Source organism: Miscanthus floridulus, chromosome 4 (assembly GCF_019320115.1).
Source record: "Miscanthus floridulus cultivar M001 chromosome 4, ASM1932011v1, whole genome shotgun sequence".
NCBI classification, from domain to species: Eukaryota; Viridiplantae; Streptophyta; class Magnoliopsida; order Poales; family Poaceae; genus Miscanthus; species Miscanthus floridulus.
Genome location: NC_089583.1, coordinates 67,628,928 through 67,651,338, shown reverse-complemented (window position 1 = coordinate 67,651,338; position 22,411 = coordinate 67,628,928). Strand labels below are relative to the sequence as shown.

General features: G+C 44.8%; 1 pseudogene; it reads right to left on the bottom strand.

Annotated features, from left to right (window-relative positions):
* Window positions 1-11,969: 11,969 nt before the first annotated feature.
* Window positions 11,970-13,414, bottom strand: LOC136549761 (transcription factor WRKY19-like; annotated as a pseudogene).
* Between the last annotated feature and the right edge of the window lie 8,997 nt (window positions 13,415-22,411).

The window sequence follows — 22,411 nt, the reverse complement described above, 5'->3', positions numbered from 1 at the left end:
AAAGGCTCCTGATGGGCACTGCAACTAACCGAGAGAGAACATGTGTTTATCCCTCCTGCCCTCGACAAACGGTAGAGCAACTGAGGGGAGGCCACATCGCACAGCTGCCAGCTTCCTCAGAATAAGCAAGATTCCATCGCTGTTGGGAATTTAGGCAATTTCATTATCAGTTTAACCCAAAAAAATAACATCAACAGGTTTGTGATGACATATATGTGCATGTGTATATTTCTTATGAACAATACAGTATGCAGAGATGACATACTGGTAAATACAGTAAAAACACAAAGTACATAAATCACAGAGATTAGACTGTACCCAGCAGAGGGTCCCATGCCGAGGGCATCGGAGGCTCCATTCGCACTAGTCGACATAGTGCGTTGCTCGAAGTCACAGACCACAGTCGATGCAGCAAGATGTTCGCAGTGCAGTTCCACGAACGGATCACCAGGAAAGAAGACACATTGACGTTCCGCAGGCAATCACTGAGAAGAAGTACGTGGCCGAGCAGTCGCGGATCGCTTCCCAAAAACCTAATTGCCGCTCACCCCGTGCAGGGTTCTCAGGCGGACGAGGGTTCCGGAGGCATCTGCTCTCCCGTTACTCCATGCGCGCAGAGGAACAGGACGGGGAAGACAGAAGGCTGCGGAGATGCGGAGTCTCTCGGGAACAGTTGCGAAGATAGAACTGTGTCTGGACTGACGGAGGAGTCGGATATATGGGTGCGACAGGGAAGCCATAGAGGCAGCGGAGAATCCCAGGAGACGGAGACGGAGAGACGGAAGCGAAAAGGACGGTAACTGCCACCATCAGTTCGCCTCCACTATCCAGGGGAGTAACTCCCGTTGTTATGTGGATTATGTGGCAAAATACTAGCCACGCCCGCCCGCTCACTCGCCACCCACCTACCTCACCACGGCCATGGCCCGGCCCGCGACCACGGCCCAGCCGGCAGCGACGGCGGTGCGCGCGCGTGTGGCACGTCTTTATCCTTTTCTCAGCTTCTCAATTCAGATGAATAATTTCCAACCATATAAGTTGAGTCAGCGTTTAGACAAAATTCCATATGGTATTAAACCATACAATACTTAATGTTACGTACCATAGAGTTTTATTTGATTATTAAATATTATATGGGCCAAGCCCATATTATATCCAACAATCCCCACCAAACTCTAGGGTTTGTAACAAAGTAGTCTTAGAACCACATTTCTTTTATATACCAGTGTTTTGATGGAGACTGTTAAGTTAAACATCCATCTAGAATAATAGTTTCACTCAGTCACAACTGAACAATGGACTAAGCCTTGAATTGACAGTTTTGTGTGAGGTGAATATCACTAAAGTCCTTAGCTGATACTGGGCAGCAAAAGGCAACCCCTCTATTTGAAGCATATAAGTCATACTTCAGTGCCTTTCATGAGTATTTAGAGATCACCCAAATCTCATAGACTGTGACCAGTAGTCTGACTCATATAGGTGTGTTCCTCAAAAGTTGTTCTGTAGGACAACATCTTTGCTTTGATAAGCCACTTGGAACGCATTAAGGCAAAAGCTAGCCTGCCTTACAGAAATGAGTCTTACTAAGGATCTTTCCTCACAATTTACTACTAGCTTGTTTCACCATCCTACTTCACGGGATCTCCGATCACATAGAATAGGTTACCACTATAGTAAATTTCAAGTAGGTCTCAAACCCATCTCTCTCGATGCACTTTCTATCACATTGCGTGATAGACCCTTAGTGAACTGATCTACCAGATTGCTAGACGTGTGAACATAGTTCAACGCTATTACTCTAGAGTTTCTCTATTTTCTGACAGATTTTAGCCGTCTCTTAACATGCCTTGTGGACTTTATGTTGTCCTTAGAACTGTTAACCTTTGTAATCACAGTCTGGTTATCGCAGTTCATAGAAATAGCCGGTATGGGTTTCTCAACAACTGATAAATCCATAAGGAGATCATGAAGCCACTCAGCCTCAGATCTAGCAGTGTCTAATGCTGTGAGTTCTGCTTCCATTGTAGACTTTGTTAAGATAGTCTGCTTGCAAGACTTCTAGGAAACAGCACCACCTCCAAGCGAAAACATATATCCACTTGTGGCATAAAGCTCATCAGCATCATAAATCCAGTTGGCATCACAATAGCCTTCCAGCACTTTTGGATGTCCAGTATAACAAATACCATAGCTCATGGTCTCTTTTAGGTAGCGCATTACTCTCTCAAGAGCACGCCAGTGATTATCTCCCAGGTTTGACACAAACCGGCTCAGCTTGCACACAGCAAATGAGATGTCAGGCCTTGTTGCACTAGCAAGATACATGAGCGAACTAATGATCTAGGAATATCTCAACCGATCCCTTGCTATTCTCCTGATTTTTCCTCAATAGCATGCTAGGGTCATAAGGTGTAGGAGCAGGTGCACAGTAACTAAACCCAAAGCGACTCAGTACCTTTTCCACATAGTGGGTTTGCAACAGAGTTACCCCACCATCACCTTCTCTTAGAAGCTTGATATTAAGAATAACATCAGCCTCTCCCAAATCTTTCATCTCAAAACTTTTAGATAGAAATTCCTTCACCTCCTCGATCACTTTGAGGCTAGATCCAAAGATCAGTATGTCATCAACATATAAGCACAAAATGACTCCTTCACCCCCACCATACCGATAGTACACACATTTGTCAGCTTCATTCATAACAAAGCCAGCAGATGTTAAAGTTCCGTCGAACTTCTCATGCCATTGCTTAGGAGCTTGTTTTAGGCCGTATAATGACTTTAATAATTTACACACCTTGCCTTCTTGACCATTTGCTACAAACCCATCAGGCTGATCCATATTGATCTCCTCCTCCAACTCTTTGTTTAGGAAAGCTGTCTTAACGTCCATTTGATGAACGATAAGACCATAAGAGGCTGCTAGGGAAAGCAAAACTTGAATTGTAGTCAATCAAGGCAACCGATGAATAAGTATCAAAGAAATCCTCACCTTCCTTTTGAGGATAACCCTTGGCCACAAGCCTTGCCTTGTACCTCTCAATAGTATCATCAGGCCTAAGCTTTTTCTTGAACACCCATTTACAACCTATAGGCTTGCACCCATAGGGACGATCAATTATTTCCCAAGTTCCATTAGACATAACAGAATCCATCTCACTCCGTACTGCTTCCTTCCATAAGTCAGCATCAGGAGAGGAATATGCCTCTTCAATGGTCGTTGGTGTGTCATCCACAAGGTACACAATATAGTCATCACCAAAAGACTTTGCAGTCCTCTGTCTTCTTGCTTTTCCTGGTGGCTATAGTGTCATCCTCCTCAGGATTTTGCACAAAGGGTTCCTCAATTTGTTCTATCGGAATAAAATTTTCATGCTCATGGGGAATTATAAATTCATGACCTAGTTATGCTAGGTGCATTTTTCATGGGAAACTCATTCTAAAAAAATGTAGCATCTCTAGATTCCATGATTATATCAACAGCCATCTCAGGAACACTAGAGCTTATAATTAAAAATCTATAACCCATGCTGTGAATAGCATAACCAAGAAAGACACCATCAATAATCTTTGGTCCTAAGCTTTCGCATTTTGTTTATTGGCACATTCACCTTTGCCAAACAACTCCAAGTTCGCAGGTAAGAGAGATTTAATTTCTTCTTCTCCCATTCCTCGAATGGTGTAATTTCTTTATTCTTTGTGGGCACTCTGTTTAGGACATGACATGCTATCAATATAGCCTCACCCCACCATTCCTTAGATAGTCCTGCAGTCTCCAACATGGCATTAACCAAATCAGTTAGAGTACGGTTCTTTCTCTCTACAATCCCATTGGACTGTGATGAGTATGGTGGCATCCTCTCATGAATAATTCCATGCACCGCGCAAAACTCAGAAAATTTATTTGAGAAATATTTTCCCCCGCGATCGGACCGCAAACGCTTGATTTTCTTCTCAAGTTGATTTTCTACCTCAGCTTTATAGACTTTAAAATAATGCAACGCTTCATCTTTTGTTTTTAATAAATACACGTAGCAAAATCTAGTACAATCGTCTATAAATGTCATGAAGTATCGTCTACCGCCTTTAGTCAATTCACCATTCATTTTGCATAAATCAGAATGAACGAGTTCTAATGGTACCAAGTCCCTCGCCTCAGCAGCCTTGTGAGGCTTGCGCGGTTGCTTCGATTACACACACACCTGGCACTTAGAATCCTGTGACTAAGTTAAATTTCAGGATTAAATTCAGAATTGCAAGCCGCGTGAGACAGCCAAAATTAATGTGACAAAGTCGTGAATGCCATATATTCAACTCATCCAAAACATTAACATTATTTCACCACTTTATTACACACGTCATCAAGCAAAGATAAGCGGAACAAACCTCCGCAATCATAACCTTTTTCAACAAATGTTCCATGTCTCGACACAACACATTTATTGGACTCAAATACAATTTTAAAGCCATCGCGACATATCTGAGAAGCGCTAACAAGGTTCTTTTTTATGGAGGGAACATGATGCACGTTCTTTAATAGCACCGTCTTTCCCGAAGTAAACTTCAGAACGACCGTACCAGCACCAAGAAAACCGTTTCCCATCAGCAAGGCTCCACTCCTACCGGCCTGATAGGAAATAAAAAAAAAACATTAGCACACACATGAATATTAGCACCGCTGTCCATCCACCACTTAGGTGAAAGACAAATTGAAAGAACAAAGGGTAAAGAATTACCATACCCAGATGTTCCTCCTCCAGTCTCGCTAATGACCACGTTTGCTGATTTCTTTTCTTGCTTATATTTGTGGTCTAGGGCACGCACTTGTCCAATGCTTATCACTCCCGCAAACAAAGCATCCTCCAACTTTCTTATTGTTTTTCTTCTTAAACTGTGCAGTCTGCTTAGGCTTTGCATTGTTGTTCTCTTTTATGTTCTTCTTCTTTTTATTACGAGATACAAATGAATTTTTCTTCTAGTACCATATTGGCAGCGGAAGACTCAACTCCTTTTCTACGGTTGTCTTTTGCTCTTGCCCTCTTCTCAACATCAAGAGATCCAATAAGCTCAACCACGCTAAACTCTTGTCTCTTGTATTTTAGAGAAGTAGTAAAATCCCTCCAAGAAGGTGGCAACTTAGCGATTATACCACCGGCCACAAACTTGTCGAGCAACAGACATGGGAAATGTTATAGTTCCTTCAGCTAGCACCTGTATCTCATGAGCCTATTCGACAACAGAATGGTTTTCAACCATTTTGTAGTTATACAGCTGCTCCATAAGGTACAGCTCACTGTCAGCATCAGAAACCCTAAACTTTGCCTCAAGAGGATCCCATAACTCTTTGCCTGAGGGATGAAGTACACTAATCACGGTGCCTTGAAACAGGTTATCGATAGCCAAGAACTTTCGCTCCTCCTCAGGAGTAAACTGTTCAGGCTTCCCGTGTGCAGCGTGATAGCAGTTTATCGCAGTCAACCACAATATCATCTTGGCATGCTATATCATGAAATTCTTGCCATCAAAATTATTTGGCTTCAAAGTAGCAGCAAAACCATTGACAGAAAATTGCCTAACATTAGGTTTTTGGATTGTTAGGAATTTAGGCAATTTCATTATCAGTTTAATCTAGAAAAATAACATCAGCAGGTTTATGACAACATATATGTACATGTGTATATTTCTTATGAACACTACAGCATGTAGAGATGACATACTGGTAAATACAGTAAAAACACAAAGTACAGAAATCACAGAAATTAGACTGTACCTAGCAGAGGGTCACATGCCGAGGGCATCGGAGGCTCCACTTACACTAGTCGACATAGTGCGTTGCTCGAAGTCGCGGACCACAGTCGATGCAGGAAGATGTTCGTAGTGCAGTTCCACGAACGGATCACCAGGAAGAAGACACCTTGACGTTCCGTAGGCAATCACTGAGAAGAAGATGTACGTGGACGAGCAGTTGCGAATCGCTTCCCAAAAACCTAATCACCGCTCACCCCGTGCAGGGTTCTCAGGCGGACGAGGGTTCCAGAGGCACCTGAGGAACGGGACGGGGAAGACAGAAGACTGCGGAGTCTCTCAGGGAATAGTTGCGAAGACAGGACTATGTCTGAACTGACGGAGTAGTCGGATATATGGGGGCGACAGGGAAGCCAAAGACGGAAAGGAGGGTAACTGCCGCCATCAGTTCACCTCCACTATCAAGGTGAGTAGCTCCCGTTGTTAGGTGGATTAAGTGGCCAAAGACTGGCCACGCCTGCCTGCCATGGCCCGGCCGACGGCGCGCGCGCACGTGTGGCACGCCTTTATCCTTTTCTCAGCTTCTCAATTCAAAAAAATAATTTTTAACCATATAAGCGGAGTCAGCGTTCAGACAAAATCCTGTATGGTATTAAACCATACAGCACTTAATGTTATGTACCATAGAATTTTATTTAATTATTAAATATTATATGTGCCAAGCCCATATTATATTCAACAGTCGCTCCCTCCTTGTGCTCAGATCATGCGAAGAAGCTTGAGATGTCGATGTCGAGGTCATCGAGAAACCTGCCGGGTCTGTCGAGCACTGACATGACTTCCTCGAACCCGAACTACACATCGTCGCTGCAGCTGCAGCTCCGGTACAAGGTGACCTCGAAAGGCGGGAAAGAGATGACGCGGTTGGAGTCCGAGGTTGCCGGGGACACGCCCCAGTTGTCGGACGTCGACGGCGCGGAGAAGGGGCTGCGCTCCGGTACAAGGCACCCGCTCGCCGTCGCCGGCGTGGAGGAGAAGCAGAAGGGCACGAGCGCGTCCCAGCCCTGCAGCAGCTGCTTGTTCTGGCTCCACGCCGGCCCCTCGGCCTTCACCATCAGGCTGGAGCTCAGGCTCTACTGGAGGCTGCTGGCGCCCGAGTTGGCGTTGTATTTATACTCCAGCGCCTGCGCGTCCTGTTAGTCATTAAGCGTTGCAATCGAGTCATGTAATTTCGTGTTAAGTCAGGTCAGGATGTCATGCTAGAGGAGTCTTAGCGTGGTGGGAGTTAGATGTAGCCAAAGTCATGCTTGGGTACGTCAAGCTTGAGTCGGAGTCTGTAATCGCCACGCCAGTGGCGTTCTAGGCGCATGTAACGGGGGGCGCAAGGAAACGGTGTCCCGTTCCTATGCGGCACGGCGTGGGAACTTCATGGCTATATATATCAAATAAAGATGACATGAGGGGCTGCGGTTGGGCAGTAAATTCATACCGAATTTTCTGTGTTTCGTTTTCTCTAGTTTTAATCTGTTAAGTGGTGATCGCAGTCACCACGTCGCCGGCAAGCACGACGTTCCACGGCGTTCTAGCGTCGTTTGGATCCAATAACTGGTATCAGAGCCTAGGGGGAACGTTCCGTGGAGGCGAGAGGTTGCAGAGGAAGAAAAAGCAAGCCGTACATCTCGACACGCAAGGGGCTAGGCAGAACGAAGAGTGATCACCATGGGCGACGGCAAGACTAATATGGACAAGACGTTCGCTCCGACCGCAAATTTGACGTGGCCGGTGCTAACCCGATCAAATTATCAGGGTTGGGCGTCTCACATTCAGTGCAATCTTGAAGGGTTGAATCTTTGGGATGCCATCGAGAAGGGTGAGAATGCGGAGAGACGTCAAGATCGGTTGGCATTGGGTTCGATGCTCTGGGGCGTGCCAACAGAGATGCACTCCATGTTACTCAACAAGAAGACGGCTAAAGAAGCTTGGGAGGCAATCAAGACTATGCGTCTTGGGGCGGATCAGCGTAAAGGAAGTCAATGCACAAAAGCTCTTAGGCGAGTTTGAGGCGATGGCATTCAAACCCAGGGGAGTCAATTGACGATTTTACGCTTCGCATAACCAAGCTGGTTACCGATCTACGCGGTCTCGGTGAGCAGAGCGTGACTGATGCAAGGGTGGTGAAGAAGTTTCTCCGTGTTGTGCCAGCAAAGTACTCTCAGATAGCAGTGGCTGTTGAGATGGTAAAAGACCTCAAGACTCTCACCATTGAAGATCTGGTGGCGCATCTTAGGGCGGCTGAGGAGAGATTTGAACCATCTGCAGATCAGGATGCAGAGAAGGCCGGGAAGCTTTTGTTGACGGAAGATGAGTGGGTTGCGCGAAACAAAAGTCGGATGATGTCCGATTCATCTGGATCAAGTTTCAAGGGTGGAGGTGGTGGTCATCAGGCCCATGATAAGAAGCACTGGAAGCGTTCCAACAAAGATGGCGCTGGTGAGGTGAGGGACTCTGGACCCTCTTCTCAGGACACGCCAAAGAGGAGGGGCAAGTGCGGGAAGTGTGGGGTCGATGGTCACTGGCGCAAGGAGTGCCCAAGGCGTAAAGCACAAGGGAATAAGCAGGAGGTAGCTCACCACGTGAACAATGATGGGGACAATGGAGCACTGTTGGTTGCTCAAGTGTGCAATGTGGTACGCACCACCGTGGTAGGAGGAAACAGCGTGTTTCTAAATCAAGAACGTGTGTTTCCATCCACCTATGATGCAGGAGCCTGGGTGCTTGACACTGGTGCCACCAACCACATGACAGGGTGCCGAGAGTCATTGGCATCCTTGGATGAATCAGTGAGAGGAGCTGTCAGATTTGGGGATGGCTCAAGGGTGGAGATTTGTGGGATCAGGGCGGTCACGATCGTCGAGAAAAATACAGATCATCGTGTTCTCACTGATGTATATTACATACCCTCACTCCGATGTAATATTGTCAGCCTCGGACAATTGGAGGAGGTTGGATGTCGAGTAGAAATCGATAGAGGCGTGATGACTGGTGTATGAGCAAAGTCAAGGGCAGTTGAACTTACTGATCAAGGCTGAAAGGAAGAATCAGTTGTATGTCATATCAGTAAATCTGACATCCCCAATCTGTTTGTTATCGAAGATGGATGAAGCGGGATGGTTGTGGCATGCTCGGTTCGGGCATCTTAACTTTAGGTCACTACGTGACCTAGGCTCAAAGAAGATGGTGGAGGGCATTCCATTGATACAGCAAGGTGAACAAGTCTGTAATGGTTGTGCTCTCGGCAAACATCATCGCAAACCGTTTCCACAGGCGACTGCATATCGGGCCACCACAGGGCTCGAGCTGGTGCATGGAGATCTCTGCGTGTCGATGACACCGCCAACCCCAGGTGGTAAGTTGTACTTCTTGCTAGTAGTTGATGATTTCAGTCGCTACATGTGGGTGGAACTCTTGAAGACGAAAGATCAGGCGTTTGAGAGTTTCAAGAAGATACAAACGGCAGCAGAGATGGAATCAGGTCTGAAGCTGAGGGCGTTCAGAACGGACCGAGGAGGGGAATTTAATTCAGGTGTGTTTACAGTCTATTGCAATGCTCATGGCATAAAACACAATACCACTGCACCCTATACACCACAGCAAAACGGCGTTGTCGAAAGAAGGAATCAGTCAGTGGTGGAGATGGCGCGTTGTTTGCTCAAATCAAAACTAGGTGTCCGGGGTGTTTTTGGGGTGAAGCAGTGATGGATTGCAAGTGTATTTGCTGAACCGAGCACCTACTAAAAGCCTGAATAATGTGACACCTTATGAAGCTTGGTATGGGAAGAAACCAAGTGTGCGATATCTGAGGACCTTTGGGTGCGTGGCCTATGCAAAGAAGGTTGGACCGGGTGTGACCAAGCTCGAAGACAGGACAGTACCTGGTATTTTCCTTGGGTATGAACCGTGCTCAAAAGCCTATCGGGTCTATGATCCGGTGAAGAAACGACTCATGATATCGAGGGATGTTATTTTCGATGAGAAGAAGAGCTAGGACTTGGGGGTGAGTGGAACAAATGCAGATGCAGAAGATGTACAAGTATCGGAGGAAGCAGTGTTCAGTTGGCCTGAAGACGTGACTGTTGTCGATCCGACAATAGGCGGGGACGGCTGATTCAGACAGTGCAGTTTCAGCCGCAGGCAGCTGCGGGCGATTCTACTGGAGCTGCGGTACCCGGTTCACCTCCATCTCTTGGTACTCCATCATCGATGGTTGGCACTCCAGGTACCTCGGCAAGTGGTGTGCAGACACAAGTTCAATGGGCTATGCCACCCACTGGTGCTGAGGAAGATTCAGAAGGAGTACCACTCCGGTATCGCACAATACCGGATTTACTAGACTCAACTGTACCTTTTCAGTTGGAGTATAGTGGCTTGTGTCTTGTTGCAGCTGAGGAACCAAACTCAGTGGAGCAGGCTCTGACAGAGAGTTACTGGAGAGATGCAATGCAGGCCGAGATGAAGGCTATCGAGGCAAACCGGACTTGGGAAGTCAGTGAGCTCCCAAGGAATCACAAGGCTATTGGTCTCAAATGGGTGTTCAAGGTGAAGAAGGACCCAGAGGGCAATATTGTGAAATATAAGGCGAGGTTGGTCGCAAAGGGCTATGCACAGCGCCATGGTGTGGATTTTGACGAGGTCTTCGCACCTGTTGCCAGAATAGAGACAGTGAGGGTACTGTTGGCTCTTGCAGCGCACGGTGGTTGGGAGGTGCATCATATGGACGTCAAGTCCGCATTCTTGAATGGAGATCTCTCTGAAACCGTTTTTGTACAGCAGCCTCCGGGTTTCATTGTTGGCAAGAGAGATAAGGTGTTGAGATTGAGAAAAGCACTGTATGGCTTACGGCAAGCACCGCGTGCATGGAATTTCAAACTCGATAAAGAGCTGTCTGCTCTTGGTTTTGTCAGGAGTAAGCTTGATAATGCAGTGTATAAGAGAAGTAGCAAGGATTCTCTTCTGATTGTGGGTGTGTATGTTGATGATCTTATTATCTTGGGGCCAAAGATTGAGGACATTAATCAATTCAAGGCGGAGACGAAACTGAAGTTCGACATGAGTGATCTCGGTCTTCTCAGCTATTACTTGGGGATTGAAGTAAAGCAGGGAAAAGGAGGAATAACACTGAGCCAAGCAGCTTATGCGGTCAGGATACTTGAGAATACAGGTATGGAGCACTGTAATCCATCTGACACGCCTATGGAGCCTCGGTTCAAACTCACAAAGGGAAGAGAATCTGAAGCTATGAATGTGACGGCGTACAGGAGTATAATTGGAAGCCTTAGGTACCTGGTAAACACCAGACCGGACCTGGCTTATGCAGTTGGGGTGGTGAGCAGGTACATGGAAGCTCCTGGAATAGCTCACTGGGCTGCTGTCAAACGAGTGTTGAGATATGTAAAGGGCACCACAGGCTATGGATGCAGTTATGAGAGAGGGGCTGAATTGAAACCGATCTTGCTAGGTTTCAGTGACAGTGATTTTGCTGGAGATTCAGAAGATAGGAAGAGCACCACCGGTGTGATCTACTTTCTCGGCAGTAGCCTGGTAACTTGGACATCCCAGAAACAAAAAATCGTTGCTCTATCCTCGTGTGAGGCCGAGTATGTGGCAGCAGCGGCAGCAGCCTGTCAAGGCGTTTGGTTGAGCCGACTCATGGCTGATCTACTTGGAACAAAGGAGACACCGGTGAAGTTGTTGATGGATAACATGTCAGCAATTGCGTTGAGCAGGAATCCGGTTCATCATGATCGTAGTAAACATATCGACACGAGGTATCACTTCATACGTGAGTGTATTGAGGAAGGCAGGGTTGAGGTTGAACATGTTGGTACAGCTGGACAGTTGGCAGATATTTTCACGAAGCCGCTCGGTTGTGTCAAGTTTGTTGAGCTACGAACTGCTCTTGGTGTCGTTGATGTGCAACAGCTTAGGGGGTGATTTGTTAGTCATTAAGCGTTGCAATCGAGTCATGTAATTTCGTGTTAAGTCAGGTCAGGATGTCATGCTAGAGGAGTCTTAGCGTGGTGGGAGTTAGATGTAGCCAAAGTCATGCTTGGGTACGTCAAGCTTGAGTCGGAGTCTGTAATCGCCACGCCGTGGCGTTCTAGGCGCATGTAACGGGGGTCGCAAGGAAACGGTGTCCCGTTCCTATGCGGCACGGCGTGGGAACTTCATGGCTATATATATCAAATAAAGATGACATGAGGGGCTGTGGTTGGGCAGTAAATTCATACCGAATTTTCTGTGTTTCGTTTTCTCTAGTTTTAATCTGTTAAGTGGTGATCGCAGTCACCACGTCGCCGGCAAGCACGACGTTCCACGGCGTTCTAGCGTCGTTTGGATCCAACACGTCCGCGGCAGCCTGACCCGCCGCCGCAGACGCCCTCTGGCTCTGAACGCAGGTGTGGTCGCCGAGGTAGACAACATCGAAGAAGGTCGGGTCCTCGTCGGTGCGCTGCACTTGCTTCGTCGCCGCACATCCCAGGGAGTGCCGGTGCGTGCAGCGGTAGTCGGTAGTAGCCCCTGGAAATTTTGCATTTTGGCTCGTGAGCTCCTGAATCTTTTTTTTCTTTTGGGAAAACAAGAAGAAGAAAAAGTGATTTTGCTTGTGCATCCAGAACAAGATTAACTAACATCACCAATCCGATTTGGAAATTGCACAAATAATGTGGAGGCCAAACACTTGCAAACAACGCAAACAAACAGAGGCAGCAACTTTTTCAGCAAGACAAGACATGCAGCCCCGCCATCCAAATTAAAGCAGATATAAGAAAGCACAAGGAAATGGTTTTGATTCCACTTGCGAAAACAACACGTGCAGATGAGATTGGGCGGAAAAGAAAAATCTTTTGATAGGCGGATGTGTCAAGTCAAGTGGGGCAACCTTGGGTGCTTGGCTCCAAGGATCTCCTTCTGGCCGTACTTCCTCCAGCTGTGGCCGTCGTCGGCCGGGTGGTCGCCGTCTCCTCCGGCCGTGCTCACCCTCACCTCATGCCTCTTCTTGTTCTTCGTCTTCCTGCAAGTCAATATAACATCAGTTGGGGAAAAAAACTCAGCAAACAGAGACCAATTAGGAGGGTTTATGTTTGTTTGTTAATCGGGAAGCTCCAACGATGGATACCTTTTCTTGGTAGCCTTGACGAAGGGCGCGTCGGAGGCGTCGCTGAGCGGGCTGGCCGTCGCCGCCGACCGCTTCCACGCGCCGTCGAGGGTGGAGGTGGTGATGAGCAGGCTGATGGAGCGCTCGGTGATGGAGGAGATCTGCGAGGCGAGTTGCTTGCAGAGGTCGGGCGACGAGCCGCCGAGGTGCACCTCCAGCTGCGTCACCAACTCCTTGATGTGGCCCAGCTCCGTCACCACCAGCCCGCCGCTGCCTCAATTACCGTCGACGACGCTGGCCATCGCTCGACCTCTTTTTGTCTGTTGCTGTCGCGCAGGCTAGAGCAGGTTCGGATGGCAGGGCCGCCGGGTGGTGATCGATATTTGGCGATGGCAATGGTGCTGCGAAAATGGAGGCACCCCAGGACTGTGTCGCTGCTGCTGCTGGGAGAAGAGAAGAGGCGAGTGCGGAGGTGGGTGGCTGGGTTGTGACTTGTGAGGGAGTGATGAGGCGAACGGCGCAGGGAGCTGCCCTCTTTATTTTTAACGGCGACGACGACGAGTCGACGACGGAAAAAAAAAAACAAGGGGAGGGAAGCGTGTTTCGTCTAGGGGAGGGGAGGGGAGGGGAGGGGAGGGGAGGGGATGACTGTAGCAAGTGCAGTAGGATTGTTTGGGTTTTGGACCCCCCGTAACACCTCTTCATGCATGCATGCTGCCGAGTGCAAAACGTCCAAGAAATAAAGGGTTATTAGATGCTAGCTTGTGCATCCCATCGCATATGGGACCAAAAGATGCTGTGTTCGTTGCTCTTTATTTTACGCACGCAGTGGCCACTGAGAGATAGTTTGCTGAATCTAGTAAGGGATTTGAATACTGGGTGAGGTCCTAGTACTTCATGCTACATACGGAGTATGCTCTAGGCAACGCGCGCGCGCGCGCATATATATATATATATATATATATATATATATATATATATATATATATATATATAGAACTACTACTCTATAGCTGGCTACAAAATAACTTATTCTGTAGCCACCTTGAGTTACGATAATTACTATATTAATTTATGAGATTATAGTAACTCCTTACTAAGTGGTTTACTATAACGTTATGGTAAATATTCCTGTGTGTTATAGTAACCCAACTATAGTAAATATATATTGACATTATCGTAAATTAGTATATAAAATTATGGTAAATGGAGGTGGCTACAGAATAACTTATTCTGTAGCTGGCTACTGAATAGCCTCTCCATATATATATATATATATATATATATATATATATATATATATATAGAATGAGTTACGATAATTACTATGTTAATTTACGAGATTATAGTAACTCTTTACTAAGTGGTTTACTTCCCCATGTGTTATAGTAACCCAACTATCGTAAATGTGTATTGACATTATCGTAAATTAGTATATAAAATTATCGTAAATGGAGATGGCTATAAAATAACTTATTTTATAGCTGGCTACTGAATATACTCTCCCTATATATAGAAATATATATATATATATATATATATATATATATATATATATATATGATGTCATAGCTACTAGCTGGTTAGCTAGTATTTGTTTAAGCCCGTCAGGGCACACTACTTCTAAAGTTAAATTTGGTATATTCTCGGCCAAAGCCTACTATGAGCAGCTGCGACGTTGTCTACTAGTAGTTCATATTTATTTATTGGGAATAAAAAATAAAACAGAGAGCACTCGTCTAACCAATTCCAAATACATATCGCTTTCCCGCGTCTCTGATGCTGAGATACTAGTATATGCTTTGGTTGGTAGGTAGTACTCGTTGCACACACCACCCTTTTGTTGCTTTTCTTTCCATCTAGAATTATATGCGAGCTAGCTAGCTTGTGTTTTCAGTGTAGCACGACGTTAGAGCTACTCTTTTCATTCCACTCTGCATGCATTCACACCTACCGAGGCCTCTTCGTTCCTCCCTAAAATTTACTTCATATCACATCGGATGTTCGAAAACATGCATATAATATTAAATATAGACTAAAAAATAATTAATTATACAGATTGCGAATAATTTACGAGACGAATTTTTAAGCCTAAGTAGTCCATGATTTGACAATAGGGTGCTACAGTAACACATGCTAATGACAGATTAATTAGGCTTAATAAATTCGTCTCGCGGATTGCCGAGGACTTCTACAATTTGTTTTATTATTACTATCCGAACGCTTCCATGTAACACCCGATGTGACATTCTTAAACTTTGCTTCCTGGATTTAAACACCACCTTTTTTCCTCCATATTGTCGTATATAGTGGCCGAGCAGGTCGCGTGTATATATATATATATATATATATATATATATATATATATATATATATATATATATATATATGAAAATTGAGCCAAATCATGACTAGACAGCCGCAATTTGCCTCCTTTTTTTCCTAGTAGGATTTACACTTTGGAAATTTCTTTTACAGGTCAACGGGGGAGGTGTTTTCCACCTAATTTCATATATTGGCCCAAAACGGTCCGTTATATAGTTTTACAAGGCATTTTGTACATAACTGTGACAACCAAAGTTCACCAAAAGAGAGAAAAGAGCACAACACGGCACAAGAACTCTTCCACAATGCCTCTAGGGAGGTGAATGATGCGTAGATGTAATCATCGTTCGCCGAGCAGAAGCTTAGCAGGGCTTTTGCCCGAGTCTTGTGCCGAGGAGAAACCGCAATGGCCTGGCTGACCTTGAAGAGCACTAGTACAGAAACGGGTTGTACTCCCGGTTCTCAACCCCCTTCAGTCCGGTTTTGGAACCGGAAGCACGAATCTGGGACTAAAGGGCCCCTCCTTTAGTCTCGGTTTCACGCCCGGGACAAAGGTCACCTTTAGTCCCGGTTGGTAATACCAATCGGGGCTAAAGAGGCCTTCCGGCCTGGCCACGTGGGTCGGCCCTTTAGTCCCGGTTGGTATTACCAACCGGGACTAAAGGTTTTCTTTTTTTTTCTTTTTTTTGTTTCTATTTTCAATTGATGAATCATTTTGGTTTTCGAATAGGTTTTCGAATACGCATTCTACGCTGCTAATAATATATGTATTCTACACGTTTATAATGTTTGAACATTTTGTACAAACTAAAGTATGAAACTAACGTATATATTACATGCATATACATATATTGTACGTTATTTTATATACATATAATATGTATATATATATATATATATATATTACAAATAAATCTTGCATTGTATATTCTATCATATCCTTGGGATAACAAATTCACTCCATCCAATTTGGCTTCCATGTTTCGATCACGTCATTGTAGAACTCGTCGGCGGGGTTTAGGACCTGGTCATTAAGAAATCCTGCTATGGTTTCTTGAATTGCTTTCAGTTGGTCACGTCGTATGACTTTTTCCTTCAACCATAGAGTCTTCAATAAAAGTTAAAGGAAAAGTATTAATATATATATATGTGTGTGTGTGTTGGTCACGTGATTACTTTTATATATATGAGCAATAAAAGAAATTATGAATATATGAATATATTTATATAACGTACTTTGAGGTTCTCTTCAGTAGTTCTTTTTGAGTACGCCATGATGAACTCGCAAACATAGTATCCGCAATAGTTGTTCCCCTGTTCTTGCCTCAGAACCCACTTTTACGAGAAAAAAGATCCGGTAAATTGAAAGCATGCATGGTGTTAATTGAATTATATATATATATATATATATATATAAATGTAGCTAGTACTTACTTTGTGTGCGATTACATCCAGTGGCGCTTTGCAATGTTTTATGTGGTGTTCCTCAATGAAACTTTTCCAAACACTGCGCCCAATAAAATAAAAAATTAATTTGGCCTTTAATAATTGTTGCAGTTAAGAGATCGGGGTATATATAGTTGCTAGAGAGACCAAATTACCCTTGATAATATCTATCATGTCTTAGTACTCTGTTTGCTCTTTTCTTAACGAGTCTAAGATGCTCAACCGACTATTGGCCATATCGATGACCATCAATATCCAGTGATTGCTGCATATGTTTTTATACACAAATATGATCGACATTAACTAGAGTCAACATATATATATATATATATATATATGGGAGATAGCTTAGCTAGTAAGCAAATAATTGAACAAATGTCCATATAATCGACATTAATTATTTAACACTCACTTGAAGTTGTAGGGGAAGAGTATGTCCTTGTTTTGTTGGTTCACTAAGAACTTCATAGGATTTTTCTCGAGTTCAGCTTTCCATTGAGGGGGGGATCAGGGTGTTTGAATACGACATTTGGATCAATGAAACCAACATCATTATCCTTTCTCTTTCTGAGTTCTATCATCTCATATCTGCACATATAAAAATATAGTGTGAGGATATATAATTTATATATATACATATAGCTTTATATATATACAATTTAATAGTAGAAAATAATCACACTTACAGACAATAGCAGCTAATGAGACTTTTGTCGAGAGAGTCCGGGTGGCATAGTTGGTGTAATTCTAAAAACTTGACATATATAACGTCATCGCCACGGAAGTAATGTTGGTTTCTAACTCTGATAGAAATAAAGTTCTCTCCCCATTCACACGCCGCAATGTACCACTTGTTTAGCAGGTACATTTGCGTACCCAATTCACTTAAGGCCTCAGGGTTGTATAGACTCTTTTCATGTTCAAATTTCTTCCAAGGATCCACTTTCAGAGAAGATGGTCCTTCAGCGAGCACTTGGGCAAGGTCCAAATCGGTATCCTCGTAAAACCGAACCATTTCCTCAAAATCGATGTCCGGTAAGTCTAAGTTTGAACCATATTCATTACGAATGAAAAGAGGGGGCATTGATTGTTGCGGTTGTTGTCCAAGTTGTGCAACACCTTTCCTACTCTAGTTTTTTTCTGCGCCGCTTCAAATGACTTGGTGAGAGAGCGGTCGTAGTCCAATTTTGACCGGGTCTTTTGAGATTCCCGCTTTTTCTGGTCCACCTTCTTTCTTAGAAGATCTGGAGCTAGGTAGAAGTACGGTTTCTCCGGGTTTTTCCTCGCTTCTCATTGCTTGCTTACTTTTTTGAAGAAACTTTTCACATCTTTTTGTACTGCATCCTTTAATTCCTTTTCACTTTTCTCGTAAGACAGTTTTTGGGGAATAACTGGATTAGAGAAGGCTTTCTTCTTTGCCGGCTGGTGGGCCAATGGCTTCATTTGCGGGGTGGACCTCTTAGGAGCTGGTTGCTTCTTGATCATCAAGGGAGGTGGGGTAGCCGTTTGAGACCTCCTTGGAGGCATTGGAGACCTCCTTGGAGGTGGCGGCGGTGGAGACCTCCTTGGAGGTGGTGGTGGTGGCGGCGTTGCATAATTATTGCTCGGAGCACTATGATGATATGGAGATTGAATAATTGGACTTAGGTTGGCGGAGGCCCTGCTGTGTGATTACAAAAAAGAATAATTAGGTAGAAGAAATTGTTATTATTAATCATGCATGTCAATAGAAAATTTGTGAAAAAATTGTTTCGTTCACTTTTGTTCGCACCTATTGTCTGGCAGTTGAGGATGCGGCGGTGGACTAGAGACCCCGGGAATAATGATGTAGCGCTTGCGTCATAGTATGAATGTCTTCTCTGCTTCTCCTAGAGTTTTCTCCCCATCACCTCCTGGAATGTCAAGAGCCAGATCACTAAAACCTTTGTTAACTCTATCCACTGAGACGCTATCATATCCAAGTGGTATTATTGCCCTATGGATTCTTGGTGTCTTGGTAGGATCTAGAGGAGAAAAAACACTGAGAGCCTCCATGATTGTGGCATTCTCTTTTGGAATATGTAGCTCACATGATGTAAACGGTGCAGTGATGTCATCCACGGGGAAACGTAGCATTGCGTCATCTTGATTTGGCAACTCCGTGGAAGCATAGCTGCTTTTCAACTGATCAGGGGGGCTAATATTAATGTTGATTCCTGGATCTGATGCCTGCCTTTGGGCACTCATTGCTATTTGCACTTGCTTGCATTCTAGCTCGCATGTCTTTTTCGCGCTCCTGTGCTTGAAGCAACGCCTCCCGTGACTCACGAACCAATTCCTCCAACCTACTGATCCGCGCTGCATCCTCATCCTTCCTTCTATGCCGGCTTCTGTAGGTATCTCTATCGTCAGGGAAACCATGCTCCCAAGAAATGTTCCGTCCTAAACCTCTCGTTCGGCCACTGTGTTCAGCGGTCCCGAGGGCATACGTCAGTTCATCCTTCTCTCTATTGGGCCTGAACACACCAATAGCTTTAGCTTGTAGAGCATAAGAAAATCTTTGTGTTTCTCTTTCGAGTTTTGTGCCATGAACTAGCTTCCTGATCTCTAGGTCTAGTCTTCCCCCATGAGCGAAAAACCAATTCTTCGCGCGTTTGGGCCAATTGAGTGATTCTGGTGTGATACCCTTGGCAAGAATGTCCACTTCTATTTTTTCCCACTTGGGAATGGTAGTTGTGTAGCCACCTGATCCCATGCCATGGTGATATACCTTCTATCGGGACATTCTCTTGGTTCCTTCTCACCCGTTCCTCATCCTCTTCCAATGTCTTGTACTGTACAAAATCATTCCAGTAGGGCCTCAACTTCGCGAGCGGGCCACTAGTATTGAAATTGGGCGTTAGGTTCTTCTTGACGTATTTTGTGTATAGGGATTTCTTCCAAGTCTGAAATTGTGTGGCCATCTTCTTCATAGCCCACTTTTGAACTAGTTTCTTCAATTCATCATCGTTGATAGCATCATAATCATCCGCTTGCAACGTGAAATGTTGAAGGATATCATCCCAAATTAAATTCTTATCAAGATCAGAGACAAAACTAACATGAGGCTCATTGATCTTTTGCTTCCATTCACGAGCACTGATCGGAAGTCTGTCCCTTACAAGGCACCCACAGTGTTACATGAATTTCCTTGCATGTGGACCAAGTGGTTCGCCTGTCTCGATATTGAATTCCTGATATTATGTAGCGCCCCTCCAATGGCTTTTTCAGGCCTCGAATATTTTTGCTTTTCGTCGTTGTGGTCGTCGATCCAGAGGGCTACGTATAAAAAAGAATAAATAAATATCATGTGTACACATAATAGATGATAGATATTCAAATATATATATAGAATATTCAAATATATATATATAAATATATATACCTCGCTAGTATTTTCTTGCACAATATTTTATTGGTTATCTTCAAGAGCCAGGTATTGACTCCCGTCATCTACATCCTGCTGGTCACCATCGGCAAATTGAGTGCCGGTGTTGATAATATCCATCATTTCTTCATCCATGTTGTCTCTCGGGGCAACCATCTAGCTTTTACACCACTAGATATATCTATAAAAATAAAAACTATATCTGTAAAATGGAGTCCTACAGGACGTGCCACCTCGAGGATAGTAACATTTGTAGATGACATTTGTAGGTCTGAAGTTATCAAATATCCATCAAATTGTAGCTCAAAAACATGTTTAAATAAATAACCATCCGTACTAGTACGGATTTTCTACAATTTTCTAACTATTTTCTAAGTTTTTCATTTCATGAAAAAATTAATTCTAAAAATAAAAGGCATGATTTCTAAGTATTTCATTTCATGGAAAAATTAATTCTAAGTGACTTGCTCAACAAAATTGAGAAAAAACACACGCTCTCATGACCTCACACATCTTCTAAGATCACGTAAGCTTCTGTACTAGTTGACCTTGCTTATGTGATCATCTTGGCGAGCATTTCTCCACCGGACAGCACCGTACTTGGCCACGGAAGAGCTCCGATTCTACGAGGAAGGGAACACGGTCTTCCACAACCATTGCCTCTCTCCCTCATAGAATCAAAGCTCCTCCTTGACGTCCGTTACCACTCGACAGAGAACATGCTCGCCAAGATAAACACGGTCTGCAAGTTCAACTAGTATGGATTTTCTACAATTTTCTAACTAGTCCGCGCCAAGGAGGCGGAGGTATGCCCGCCCGAGTACGAGAACTACGTGCCCTGCTACTACAATGTCATGGACGCCGTCGAACGTCTCGGATCTGGGGGTCGGCGTCGTCATAAGCTACCGCGCAAAAAGGAGGAAACGACGAGACACCAGGCCGCGCTCGTGCTCCACTGAGCTCGATGGCTTAGCGCAAAATCGCATTACAAGATTGCCGGCACTGAGGGCTCGGCACACGCATCCATCCGATTACAAAAGGTTGGAGCAATTAATCCATCATAAACAGGACTGGCTAAGGAGGCGGTGGCTCGCATCCAAGGTGTCAAACGCGAGGTCTAGCTCCTGCAGCCAAAAAAACATGTCAGAGACTTAGACTTTACTCCACCAGCAAGGTAGCAAAGTCCCTAAATAGATAACCTGAGGTCAGAACAAGTTGATCCTGAATCACATAGTAGGTCATGCATGATAAACCTAACTGAGGAAATCGAATTCAAAGCCAACAGACGACTCAATACCAAACCACATTTACTGAAAAAAGTTGAATTAATTGCTCAGGAGACAACCAACAAAACAAATAAAAGACCCAACTTTTCTTTTTGAGAAATAAAAAACGAGGCCTGCAGTTGCGGATCCAATCTTGACAGAAATAATTGAAGTTTTGACACTTCGCCTCAAACAACCAGACACAAGTGCAATTAACTTGAGGCAAATTCTGACCAAATAATTATTTCAAGCATATCCATCCACATCATATCGGATCCAACATCCAAGTGTAAATTCTGATCCGTTGTTGCTGCTGCCTGAAACCTCAAATTCTCGATAAAGGAAACAACAGCACAACACCACCAATAAATCCACACATCATCCTTCAACCTCGTCAAATCACACCATATCACCTCCTTGTCAAACCACGCCATCTCACCCGTATAAACAAACACAGAGCAATTTGACAAAAAAAAGCGCAAACCATCACCCGCAATATAAACTTTAAACTAGTAGAAAGTGTTTTAATACTGAAGGTACACACCAACTTCACATGATGATTTAATGAATGGATCATTGTAATCACAAAAAATCAATAGACTTGAAGAGAAGAGTTGATTTCATTTACAAGGAAATGACTAATCCATATTTGTCGATCAAAATTCAATAATGCCATATATTGAGATCATCACATCAATACAGTATCTTGCTTAATGCAAGCATGTCGGACGCGCTCCGGTGGAGAAGGCTCGGACGGGGGCCAAACCTGGAGAAGGCTCGGACGCGCTCCGGTGGTCGCCTGGGGGTGGCGGCAGGAAAGGCTCGGGCGCGCTCCGATGAGGCAGCGCGGAGAAGGCTCGGGCGCGCTCTGGTGGTCGCCTGGGGGCGGCGGCGGGGAAGGCTCGAGCGCGCTCCGGTGAGGCAGCGCGCGTGGGGAAGGCTCGGGCGTGCTCCGGTGAGGTAGCATGGGGAAGGCTCTAGGGCTCCTCGTCCTCGAAGGTGCGGTAGCGCGGGGAAGGCTCGGGCGCGCTCCGGTGGTCGCCTGGGGGCGGCGGCGCTGCTGGATCGGAT